Genomic DNA, 14079 nt, shown 5'->3' with positions numbered 1-14079 from the left:
AAATAATTTAAACAATAAAATTCAATACAGAGAAATAGAAAATCTAAAAGCTAATTTAACAACTCAAGAAATAGGTTTAGTTACAGCAGAGTCGAATAAGAAAGGTTGGAAAAATATTATACAAAGAAAAGAATTATGGCAATAAAATTGAAGAATTAAATTCGAAAATTTCATTCTTAAGGGGATACGCCACCCCTGAGGTCCAAAAAACAGGTGAAAAAATGAATTATTGCTGTGCGGCCAGTATACAATTTATGAAAAAACTTTTATTATACACAGATTGAGGGTACTTTAAAGAATATTTATTAAAAAAAACATACACGCTAAACATCACCCGAAAAATCCAAAAAAAAAATCTTGTTATTCAGGAAGGCTATGGCTATCCGCCCACGTAGGATTTTTTTTTTTTTATTTTTTTTTGGCAAAATGGCGGCTGTTTGAACAAAAAACGCTCGTTTTCGGAGAACATTTTTGGCTAAAAAAATTCATAACCAAACAGGACCTTTAATCAAAAATACGTGGGCGGATACCCAACACTGTAAAGAATATGTGGTAAAAATTTAAGCCAAATCGGTTTAGTAGATTCGGAGATATTTGACACCCCGGTTCAAAAAAAGTAGTTTCGAGAAAAACGCAAAAGAAAAAAATGTACCGCGTAGGGGCCAACTCGGCCGCGCTCACTTCTAAACGCTGTAACTTCGGAACTAATTCGAATACCGATATGATGTAAAGTGTAAAAGATTCTTAAAACTATAAAGGATTTTTAGAGCAAAAAAAAAAAAAAATTTTTTTTTTTTCAGGGGTGGCGTAACCCTTTAAAGAAAAATTTAAAAGAATCTCAAGTGCAATTTAATGATAAAAATCATTTGTTAAACCAGACTGAGAAAAACTTGATTGAAAAAAAGGAACAATCGATAACCTTACATCGGGAATTCATATAGTCGGAGTTACTTGAACAGATTTCTGTTCTATGCCAGGGTAATATAGAAGGGGGTGGTTGGTTTGTCATTCATAAAAATTATGATGGTAGTTTGAATGAAATTATAGTTTAAGTTAACCTTTGATCAAGATAATGATCATGATGAAGAAGATAATTGTGCTATTAAATATGGCGCCTAGTGGTATAATTCTTGTACCCGAATGTAAGTAATCAGTTTATTTAAGTCTTTTGTTTATCAAAATTGTAAATCTATATTATTTCGATTGTAAACCAAGCTGAACTGATTTCACTAAGCCCAGAAATGCTTTTAAAGTATTCCCAAATTATATTTAGAACCACAATTGAAGCAAAAATAAAAATTCGTATTTATCCTAATTAATCGCTTTATAAATATTGTTTGACTAAAATCACTGATTGCAATATATACAAATTTGGCATCCTTACAGAATCTGCCAACCTGACCTTTTAATCCCTTAGGAATATTCACTCATAATAATGCCATTTAATACGCTGAATCACTATTCGTCCAGGGTCCAGGGGCTGAGATTGTGACGAGGTTTGGGGCTTCAACTCGATCTGTTTAAGTGCCCAACATTTGGCACTCATAACCACGTTAACAATCTCACGTATCTTTTGTATTTTGACTGTTTTCTTTCTCTCTCTCTGCTTTTCGGTATAATTTTTGTTGATGTTGTTGTTGCTGTTGTTATATGTGTCTGGCCTTTGTCTTAATCTAAATACATTTGACATTTTCATCAAGTTTAACTGCATGTAAGCGCTCTCTTTTCATGATTTTTAATGTGTTGACTGCCGGTGCTTGTTTACCTTCTGCTGCTTAATTTTTCACTGAAACTCCTAATAAAATCAATGTTTATAGTAAATTAGGACAACGACTACCGTAATACCCTACACTAAACAAGTAAGAAATCAAACTTTCCTAGAAAGACGTAACGTTAAAATTTTATTCAATTGTTTATTACATAAATTATAGAAACTTTTTAATAATTCGAAAAATATAATGTAATATAAATACAATTAAAATTAAAAGATAAAACTAGTTAAAAATAATTGATCTACATTGATTTGTGATATGAATTATAAGGTTGGAAAGGTTTTTTGAATTTAAATTGAGCTTAAAATGGACCCATATTTTATCCTGTTAGTCGGACAAAGGACATATAACTTTTTATAGTAATATAGTTGTCATGTGAGACATTAAATAGCTACTAGTTACCCCTTAATCATCACTTTATCAATATTTAAGATCGATAAAGGGATAAGTACATATATTGAGTACATAAACTTAATAATTGATCTCTCTAAATATTAGATACATTTTCATATTGGGATTCAAAATATAAAACACTTTTTATTTTAGAGTGACTTTATGGAGGTTCGTCCTTTGCTTGGTCAAGAATATGTATCTCTCTTTTTCTCGTGTCTGCTATTTTAGTCAATCTTAATATACCTTAAGCTGTAATTTTTGGTATACAGGGTATGGAAACAGAAACACATTAAAGCCAAATATGTTGAGCACGATCACATGTGTCCTCAGGTAAATGGTCTTAACGGCATTCAATGATGCAGCAGAAAATTTTGTTTTGTTTTTTAATGCGCTGCTTACACAAATTTTATATAGTTAAGATTTTTGAGATAGAAATTTCCGAAAAATTTGTTGGTTTGCGAAAAGTGTAGAACTACAACGTTTGGTTGCTTAGATCAGAGTGAGCTCTATTTTATTCAACATAAGCTTAACTAGGGTTGCCACATGTTCAGCTGACAGACACAGCACAGAATTGCCATATCAACAAAATTAATTTATAACTTTAATATGTATCATTGAAACACAAGTTAAGCATTCTAATTAAACAAATATTAGAAAAAAATATAGTTTAAGTATACAGAAATAAATTATTTTTGTATACTTTTTTAATGAAAACCATTATTTTGACAATATTATTATTTCGGCTGTATACAGAAGGTATAAATCAGTTAAATGAAACATCAAAAATTAAATTAATTTGTTGTCTCTCAGATGTAAATCAAAGAAAATATATAAATACAATTCAAAATGTGCACATAAAACAATACAAACAAATACTGTTTGAGAACTTTTCCTGCTTCCAAGTTGGTCTTAAATATATAAATAACTCTAATTTCAAAATGTTTTCAATTTTATATGATTAAAGAATGATAATTTGTATTCCCTTGCCTTAAAAAACTAATTTCAAAAATAAGAATTTCCACTAAAAGACAAAAGCAGGTAAATACTGCACATAAGCTTAAGGTCGATAGTTCTCCACCTCTAGTTGCTATAGCTTAAGTTAAAAAAATATGCGCGGAATTTGTAATATTGCATTAATTATTTAATAATAATAATAACTACATTAACTATAAGTAGCTCTTAGCTTTTAAAGAGCCTTCAAAAACTTTCTAGGTCTCTGGCTAAAGGCTCGAATAACAAAGGCTTCCAAGAAATCGAAATTTATTGGTGAAAAATCTCCTTTTCTAGCGAACTATTTGTAGATTCGATATGTATTTATGCGTTTGTAAAGTTAGGTCAAAGTCTGCGGGATATGCCCAGAATATATATACATATATTTATCATCAACTTTCCCCTTTATTTTCAAAAATTTATTTTTCTGTTTTCTTTTTGCTGTTGTTGCTTTTGTTTTTTTTTTCTTTAGCCACTCAAGGACAATTTTGTTTACATGTTGACTCATTTTTGTTTTTTTATTTATGCGTTGTCTGCTGGTTTCTCGTTGAATGTTTTAAAAAATTTCCAGTAATTTCGTTAAATAGATATAAATGGGATTTGTCATTTGATCTCATTTCGTGTTGATAACTTTATTTCAATCTAAAAGCAAACAGCTTTCAGTGGCTTAAACAAAATCAAAATTTTGACAACTTTTCACACGCATAAGAAATGACCACTTTTAAATAAATGGCAAAAAAATAGGCAAGACAAGAAAAAAATGTGAAAAAAAAGTGAGACAAGACATTGTTGATTGTTGACTTTTCAGCTGGGCCTTTTGTTAGAGTAACTAACTCTTTCTTGTCAGCTAAAAATAAAAGACGACAAAAAGAAACAAAAACGACAAAGTAAAAGAGAGGAAAAAAAAGCGCACAAAACTCGTATTTAGGTCAAACATTATTCAAATACAAGCAACGCACAAATGAATGAACTGAATGAATAGTGAGAGTGAGTGAGTGTTTCGGTGTGTGAGTGAGGGACGGACTCAGACTCGGACTCGGACTCGGATTCGGACTTAAAGTTGATCGAAGTCTTGACTGACTGACTGGCTGACTGACCAGCCAAGTTAAGCTAGCCAAGCCAGGCCAGTAACCAGTCGGCCATTTAGCGCCATTTGCCCCCAACCCCCAAACCGTTACCTCCTCCCCCTTCTCTATCACTCTCCACCCCTTTTATTTCTTATATTTTGTTTTTTTTTTTTTCGAAAATGCATAAAGCGCGCGCGCGCGTTCCAAAACCTCCTAAGTCGGTCGCTCCAGCCCGAGTCATGCTGCTGCTGCTGCTGACCATTTGGCTGGCACGTCGTCGTAAGAGTGCTCGATGATATAACCAGGCCCAGGCCAAAACATAGCGCGCTAAACAAAACAAAACTTAGCTACTAGCAAATATGTATGCCAAACGAGAGGGAGTTCGAGGAGCATTGAAGACAACACGGTGCAGTGGGGTAAGAGGAACAGATAGACAGAGAGAGAGAGAGAGAGAGAGAGAGGAATGCTCGCATACCGTGAGCCGGTCGCCTTACTGACTGACTGACTTACTAGCTGACTTAGTAGGTAACTAGAGATGAGGTGAAAAATGATCTTGTGGAAATCAAGAATGGGAATCGGGTTTAAAATCAAAAAGCTGACAATTCAAAGAAATGAAAAGTACAAAGTAAAAGAAAATGAAATTCAAAAGCACCCAAAGAATTGAAACATTATACATATGTATATGTATCTAACTTCGATAAGCGTCAATATTTTGATTGAATAGATTATGAACTTACATTTTAGAGCTCTACATTTTGTTAAAGCACACTTAAGTTTGGATCCAAAGGGAACATGTATAGAAATGGCGGAAACGGGTAGAACTTTGCTCCGCAAAAGTATGCAATAATTATTTTCTTAAAATTAATTATAAACAATGTATTATTCCCTGTGAATAACAAATGATATGCGAAGCAATTATTTTTTGAAATCTATTTTTAATTTGCAGTGCATACGTCAAAATTACAATAAATACTTTTCTATTCTATTGCATATTTCAAGGGGCACAGTTCAACAAATTTACATCCATAGGTGAATATAAATTTACATCAATATATATTTGTTTATAAATTAAAATGTGAATATTCCTAAGGTAAAGTTATTAGCATAAAAAAATCAGAAGATTTTTTGCAGAAAAATTCCAAAAATTTGAATCCGAAGAACTGTGATTACTTTATTGTTTTTTATTCGAGCTATATTTAAGTTTTTTTAGACCTAATGCGTATAGAAATGTTAGAAATATTCAGAATTACATTCGAATAGAAGGAACAAAACGCATTTCAATAATAGAGAGCAGAGGAGGATTCAGACAGACCTAGACAATGCCTAGATCAGTCCCCGATAAAAAGTTCTCTAAAGTTAGTTAGTTAGTTGGGTTTAGTACCCCAAACTTAGAAGAACTCGTTAAAGTTTTATTAGTAGTATTATGTTCCTTAAAAATGTCCTTTAATACTTTTCTTTTTGGCATTGAAGTAATCTCAATGAAAGAGATGAATGCTTGTCTAGAATTTGAAGAAATCTAAAAACAAAGCTAAAAATTTGGGTTTTGAAAAATAAAAAATCACATTTTTTCAAATTTTGTTTTATCTGTTGTATTAATTTATAAAATGCTTACAAGTATTTCTTACAATTAGATTCATGAAATTTGAGTTCAAAACTAAAACTATTTTTTCTCGATAATCGAATATTTCGTTTACTTCAAAATTGATTTACTATAATAGATTCGTATGCCATTTGAGTTGTTTGTTAAATCATTTTACGCTACAAATCTCATTCTAAAATAAAAATTGTGGCTTGTAAAATGATTGAAAATCTCTTGGTGAAACTTGAATCGATAGTCAGTAACTGCAGAGTGATGTATTATATCTTTAGTCGTGTCACGTAACCATCTCTAGTCGTAGTCTTGGAGTATCTTCGCAGGCTTTCGCAATGCCGCACATTTTTTTTGTTTAGTTTTTTTTTTTGTATTTTTTGCAGCGCTTCGTTGATTTTTGCAGCTTAGCCAGTTAGTCCAGCGCTATATTGGTCTTTGCTGGTTGCTTCTTTAGGCTGCAGTTCTGCCCACACTAACATACACACAAGCACACACTCCTAGACACACTAACATAGATAGATTGAAGTTTTGGCCTAATCATGGACCTGTAATCTTCAACGCGCTTTCTTGTTTGGGTGTGGTTGATTTTTTTTTTTTCTGCTTTTTATTTTTCCATCTCCTCTACATAGTATACGAACATTTTTGGCCTATCCTGAACCGGTTGAATTGCTTTGGCCACTTTGGCCACAAAATAATCCTACATACCACATACGCTCGCTCCTCGCTCCTCATAAAGTTTGCCTCTGAGGCTCTCTTTTTCGTATATTTTTCCCCTGATGCTATTTTTTTCGATGTTTTTTTTTTTGTGAACGAATCTTTTTGTCTCGCCTGTAATTGCCCTGTCACGTTTTTCATTTTGTCGGCCCTCTCGGGCATTCAACAATCAGGAGATAGATAGAGGAAGATGTGGGTAATATAGTGGTGGGAGGGGGGCTAACAAAAGGGTATACTCATACTCTGATTCCCTTTTGTATTTGCCGTTGACATATTTATCTATATTTTGTTAGATTTTGAATGTTGTTGTTGGTTTTTTATTCGTTTTCGGCGTAGCACATCAATTTATGAGGCCTTTCAAATGCAAACAGTCATGACGGTTTATTGACTCTCAAATCGATAAACGTGCGCTAATTTTTACTTGAAAATTGATTTTCATTTTCACTCATTTCCCATTGTTGTTGGCAAGTTATGTAAGATTAAAGAGAGAGACAGATATCTTGTGATGCCATTAATTGGCTTAGATCCTCAGTCCATGGCTAAAAGAACTTTCTTGGCTTGAATTCATACAACTAGAAAAATTGACTGATTTTTTCTGCTTTTAGGACAAATTTTTTTATATTATTTTTATTGCTCTCGATTGACTAAAACGAATCTGGTAACTATAACAGCTTCCATTTATAGAAATCAATTTTTTTTAACCACTTTGGTCTTTTTATTTAGTTGGCAAGTTAGTTAAAATGACACCAATTAGTTAATAACTGTCAATATTAATCAAAATCTGATTTATTTAAAATATATATAAAATATAATTTGGTTAAAAAAAATGAAACAATATTGTTAAAAGCAAATTAAAAAACCTGTTTGAGTCTATAAATAAATTTTAAATTTGCGAATATTTGAAATATATTCAATTACGAACAACTTTTGCTATTTTGAATATTTATATTTTTATCTAATTTAAGTCATAAGACAATTAAAATTTATGCGACATCAATATGAATTTGTGATATTCAAAACAGTTTCATTTTAAATAATTTACATTAAGAGACTATTTAATAATTTGCTAAACTGAAAAAGAAATTATGTTTAAAAAACTAAAGCTAAAAATAAATGTATATTCGCAATAAAAAATATAAGAAGTTAAATATAATGTTATGCAATTGCAATATTATGCAATATTGAATTCTCAAGAATTTGTAAATAACATATATGTTGGTATAAACTTTATTAATAATATGTAATATTTAATTGATACCTCGTTTAGTTTAATCTATATATACTGAAATTGTTAATGAAGAACATCTAACTTGAAACAGATTTTTAATTGGCCTAACTTTAACTAACTTTAACTTTAAGCCTAAATATTCAAAGTTAGAGAAATTTTCACATAAAAGTTGATAACTTGTTATGTTTATTCTAAAAAAAAAATATTTCAGAATCGATTCCAAAAACTTCTAAAATATTTTTGACATTATTTACAATAAAAATGTATGTTATTGTAAATTTTAAAAGTTAGATAGTTTAAATTTTAAAATTGTGAAAAATGCACTGCGAAATTCAATAAATATACGTAATTTTTTAACCCATTTTGGGCTACTAAATAATGTAGTGTACTTTTTTAAAAAGTATTTATTTAATTACATTTAACCCAAATAGAAGTACATAGTTAGTTTGAGTTGTTGTCGCTTAAGATAAAATACTTTTTTTATCTCTTTCATTTGTTTGGGGCCACGTTGTGCCTTAAAAATATCTTAATTTAATATTTCTTATGAGCAGACTTTGCTAACAACTGCAGGGCATACCACTACTTGTTGAACACTACTACAACCAGTTGGGAATTGTAACTGATGAAGCGAAGAATTCTAGAATGGTAAGCAAAGTCTGTAAATGAGAGAACTTAGTTCTTGAAAAAACGCTGTACAATTAACCTACTCATGTCTTTTCAAAAATGATTTCAAGCCTGCTCATTGGTAACGTTAATATTAAAAATTATTAAAATAATTGTAATTCAAAAGTCAGTATTCATTTCTGCAAATTGTTCAAAATATTCCCATAGAATCTAAAATCTTTAAAAGCTTTAAGATCAAATATTTTTGGCTAAAAATAAGGGCCAAAAGACTTTTATTACTGATTGTTTTTGAAAAATTCTAAAACAATCGGAACAACTTATATACCTTTATAATGTTTCCAAGTTCCCTTTTAAAGTAAAATATTTGTCAGGCTAATTACGAAGCTTGAATTCAGTTAATTCTCTGAGTATTTAAACCATTTTTTGTTAAGTTAGAATGATTGCTCTAAATTTGAATTGAAATATTACAAAACAATTTTTTTGTCAATTTTCTTAACGAATTAAAATTGAAATTTTTTATTTTTTTAATTATCCATTGCTTAATGGCATTTTTAAACATGCTAAATTTTGATTTAATTAAGATATAATTTTATATCAATATAAATTTAAATCGATTAAAAATTGGCCAATATACAGTCTTAAAAAAAGTAGAGTTAACTAAAAATTTCTATATAGGTCATTATCTTTGCGATTCTGTGAAGTTTTTCACGTTTTTCTAAGTTGTATTAACACCCCGAAGAATTATATTTTGAGTCCTTAAATGCTACAGGGCCAACGCTGGCTTAATCCTGCACTAAAATGATCCTTTATTTAAAACAAATTGAGAAAATCTAAAATATGGAATGTAAAACTAAACAAATATGTGTATGCAAGTCGTTTATACTTAGTTTTATATGGCACCTCCAGAGACCAAAGACCCACGACTAAGCCCTAACTAAAACTTAACCAAAGTTGGTCTATTAAATATATGGAAACGTTAAAATAAAATTTAATAGCAGGTTACCGTTAAATTTTACCAATAGAGTGATTTAAATAAAGTATTTGGCATATTAAAATTTACAATCTAATATAATTATTATAATTTTTTTTACGACTTTTGAAAGGGCCACCCAAAAAACAAAGTTTTTTTTTTTTAGATAGAAATTTCATTTCCACCATTTTGCGGGCCAAGACGTGGGTTTAATTTGTGACTTGAATTTTTGTTCGTTTGTAGTTTTTTTTCTTGTTTTTTTTTTTTTTTTTTGATTGTTGTTATTTATTTATTTATATTTACAGAGCTGCGTGCATAATTTTCCCTAAAATTATAATTCATTTTGGGCGATCGTCGTCGTGTTGTTGTTGTTGCTGCTGCTGCCGGCATAGAGCTAAGCGACGCGACGTCTTGGTCTGCGTCGCTGTCGACGTCGATTATGTGATTTTTCTTGAACATAGTAATACATTTTTGTTGTCGTAGTCGCGCTGCTGTTGCTGCTGCTTCGTTTTCACTTTCTATCGTTCCCCGACAGCAAAAGCAACAGCAGCAGCAGCAGCAACAACAGCAACAGCTACAGCAGCAACATCAACTTACTTGTATGCATATATTTGTTTGTGGTATCTGTGTGTGTGTGTGTGTGTGTGTGTGTGTGTGTGTGTATAAAACGACACGCTGACCCAGTTTCTCATACAACTACCAACGAACGTGGAAGCACACACTGGAATTAATATTATTATGGTTTGATGTTGTTGCTGTTGTTGTCGTCGTTTTGGTTTGCTTGATTTTCTTGCTGGTTTCGTGCCTCGATGTCTTCGCCTGTCGCGCCCCCCTCCCTCCCCTGCTCGGCCCCGTTTCCCCCTCAAGCACACTATTTGGCTCCACTTTGATCGTTTTCTTATGCAGTTTACACTCATTCAGACCCAAACACATACACTCACACATACATACACATATATAAACATATTTCCATTATCAATTATCGTGCTTGAATCGTTCCGATATTATGCAGCATGTGGGCCTGACATATAATTGAAAAAAAAAGACTACTACGACAACAACAAATTGAAGTTCGATTTGGGGGTTCGGGCACTTTTCTTTTGTTTTCTTTACTTTTCTTTTCGGTTATGCATTTGCTTTAATTGGTCGACCATCAAACGACTAAAACTGTGGCACATCTAAGGACGGTCGCCAAACGAAGAAGTTTTTCATAGGGTTATATGTATTTGATAAGGGAAAGGGGAGGGAGCAGAGAGCTTGAACTGGAGGTGGAGGAGGTGCAGCATTTCTGCTTCGTTGATTATGTGTCTGCAACCAAAAAGCTCTATTAACTACAGAAGACGTCGACGATATTGATCAGAATCACGAAACTGTAATACACATTAACTAAGTTGATTTTAGGTCGGTTTTTCGATACACTTCAACAACACAAGAAAGGGTATTAAGGTTTACCTTAGGGCACTATTTGAGGCATATTGACAATGGCAAATGAACACCATTGCCAAAAATGGCTCAAATAGTGCCCTAATGTAAACCATAATACCCTATCTAGATAAATATGGGTATGAATTAGTTATTAGTTTGTTTTCTTTTATAGAAATAACTATGATCTATAACTCACTTTAATTAAACTCTTAAGTAATATATTTCTAAGGTTTGCAGATCAATAAATAGAAATCAAATTAAGTCACTTATAGCAAGATTTTTAGATACCCTTCTTTATATACCCTAGATGTTTCTTCTTCTTTTTTAGTTTTCACAGTTAGTAGAATTTGTTTTATCTAGAACTAAGTAGGGGACATATATAGGGGACAGAAAAAAACAAAAGCCATATATTCAGTCGATCCTAACTAGGGTATAAATGACATTTATCCTTTTCAGCATTAACTAAAGTTGTGTTGGGTAGTTAATAGTAAATACTTTTTTTATAATTAAAAACCAGTGACGAATGAAAATCGAGCATTTTAAGCTGAGAAATTCGTTCTTTGATATCAAAATCTGATCCGTTTTACAGATAATAACTCGCTTTGGGGAAAAGGAAACTTCCCTTATTACCCCCCCAAAGATCAAGCGCTGTTGAAACATTTCTAAGCATCTTACCACAAAATTCTCCCAGACTTATATTATACACATTTATAGAGTATCAAACATTTCGTTCATCTCATTAAACATATGTTTTTGGCTGCTTCTGCTGTGGTTGGCTGCTGCCACAATTCCTGCCCTATGCTGAGCCACTTCACGCGTCAATGAAAGCGAAAGGAAAACTAACCAACAGGCAAACAGACAAAACATTTGGCTAGAAGCAAAAAAACAAAAAAAAGCTTTTGGCCTTTTTTTGTTTTTGGTGAGGAAATGGAAAATATTGAGCAAATAGTTAGTAAACATTTTGCAAGCCAAAATGTAGCACCAAGAACCACAGCAGCGTGACTGAATGACTGTCTAACTGAATAGTTGGGATGAGATATTCCCAGATATTCAAAGAGCCTGTCTAGCTAATAAAATACAAAAATTTTAATTTTAATTTCCAGATAGAGAGAGGAAGAAATTAATTTATGCCTGACGCGCTGCATGCAAATTAATGTCATATGTTTACGCATAACGGTTGAAATGATGTAACAGCTGTCATATACAAAAAATTAAGCACACTAAAACTGCAAGGAAACGACTTTTAGATACTCTTTCAATATGAATACCCATTTTTGAACTTGGTTTGAAACTCACTTGCATTGCATTTTCTTCATTTGTTTAAGTAAGTATTTCAACTCATTGAGGAAAATTTTTAGCCCTTTCATTTCTTTATATCTGATTTTTTCATCGGACCTCGAAACTTCCTAGCAAATTGAGAAGGATAACTTAAGAAGCAATCGCAGGACTCGCCTTTACTACTTTCTGCAGGAGCTACTTAGATGGAAAATACGCCAAAAACGACTAACAATTTGCTTTGTGAGTATCCCATGCTCTCGGGGCAACTCAGTCTGCTGGTGAACGTCAGTATGAATCCTATTGAACGGTTTCAAAAGAGTCTTTCACCTAGTGGAAAAAAAACAGAGCGCCATTACTTCCATCTATCTAACTTTCTACTCTATCGTCTAAAACATCTTTTTACATGATCCTAACTAAATGTTGTGCTTAATCTTTCGGATGTAATTCTATTGGAATCTTTTTAAACAAAACTACCAATCTAACAAGGCATAATGCACTTCATTTTCAAGATCAGAAGGACTTTGAGTTAATAATTTAGTCGATTGGTGTGTCAGTCTAGTAGACTTAAGAGCTTGTACTCTTATTGGACTCCAGTAAGAAGCAAAATAGAGATAAGACGATCGATTACTTTGTTATCCAACAGAGATATGTTATCGAAAAGAGTTATCGATTGCAGTTTCATCTCTATGGATCTATGCAATAAATCTAACTAAATTTAAAACTAAAGCGTTAATAACGATTTCACATCGATTCTTTGACAAATCTCAATGAATTTTAGATCATAGATTAAATAAAGTTGAAAATAAATAGTTTCTACTATTAACTTAAAACCAAACTATCTTCTATATCTTCTAGACATCGACATCTTTGTAGATCGGTTGGATTAAGCATCTACATCTCATTGTCAGATTAAAGACCTTACATACATTTTCTCATAGTTGATATACCCCAAAGTTGTATGGTTAAAGTGTATGAAAATATTTAGGTAGGTTGCTTGGTCGGTGGGTTGATGGGTCTCCTACTTACTTACTTAGTTATATGTATGCATATGCATATGCATGGGTCTTAGATAGACATGGGCCAGGGGCTTCTTTTTCCTCTTCTTCTCCTCTTCATTGTTGTTGTATTTTTGTAGCATGGCCAAAAAATGAGAAAAAAAAAATAATAATAAAAGTGTGCGTATTAAATATGCAAACAACAACAAACAACATAAAACAAGTTTTCGTTTTCTTCGTTTAATAAATAAATAAATAAAAGAGTTTGTTTTATTTTTATATTTTGCTTACTTTTTGGTTGTTGTTGTTGTTGTTGCTGTTGGAAAACATGTTAGCATGCAGTTACAAGTGTCCGGCTCTTGTTGCGTGTCCCCATGCCACCTCCTCCTCTGAATGCATACCCCACCTGTTGTGGTTATTGTTGTTGTTGCTTTGGGATCGTTTGTCGGCATCTCTGGGTGTCTGGGTGTCTCAGCGATGTTGTCGATGTTTTCGATGTTGTCTGTGTGCTGGTTTGTTTGTTTGTTTGTTCAAGATACTTCAACACTTCAGTTCAACTTAGTTGTTGGTGTTGCTTTTTCTTACAATTTTTTTTTTTTTCTGTATTTCCTTTCTACATACAATTTTCATCGAGTTTTCATCAAACAGCAGGGAGTTGTTACATGCACTTGTGTGGGAAGTGCAACTAAACTCACACATCGCCAATAGGCGTATCGCACCTCATCTACAGGTCGCTTCAATAAACGATAATTTACATTTAACGAAATTATTAATAACAAACAATAAAAAAAAAAGAAAGCGTTAAGAAACCTTTTGGGATAGAGAAAACGTTACCCGCTTTTAAAATAATTTACTTAATTTTTCTTTAAAAAATTAACATAACAAATGAATTTGAAGGAAGGATACTTGACATTTTGGAAAAGATTTTAAAAAGGGTTTCCTTATATTTTTGCCTAATTTTTTAATTAATGGAAAAACTTTAATTCAATTATTCTTGTCATTTTCTAACGAAAGCCATTATTAATTATAACA

Source organism: Drosophila willistoni (genome assembly GCF_018902025.1).
Source record: "Drosophila willistoni isolate 14030-0811.24 chromosome 2L unlocalized genomic scaffold, UCI_dwil_1.1 Seg168, whole genome shotgun sequence".
NCBI classification, from domain to species: Eukaryota; Metazoa; Arthropoda; class Insecta; order Diptera; family Drosophilidae; genus Drosophila; species Drosophila willistoni.
This window is presented reverse-complemented; position numbering follows the sequence as displayed.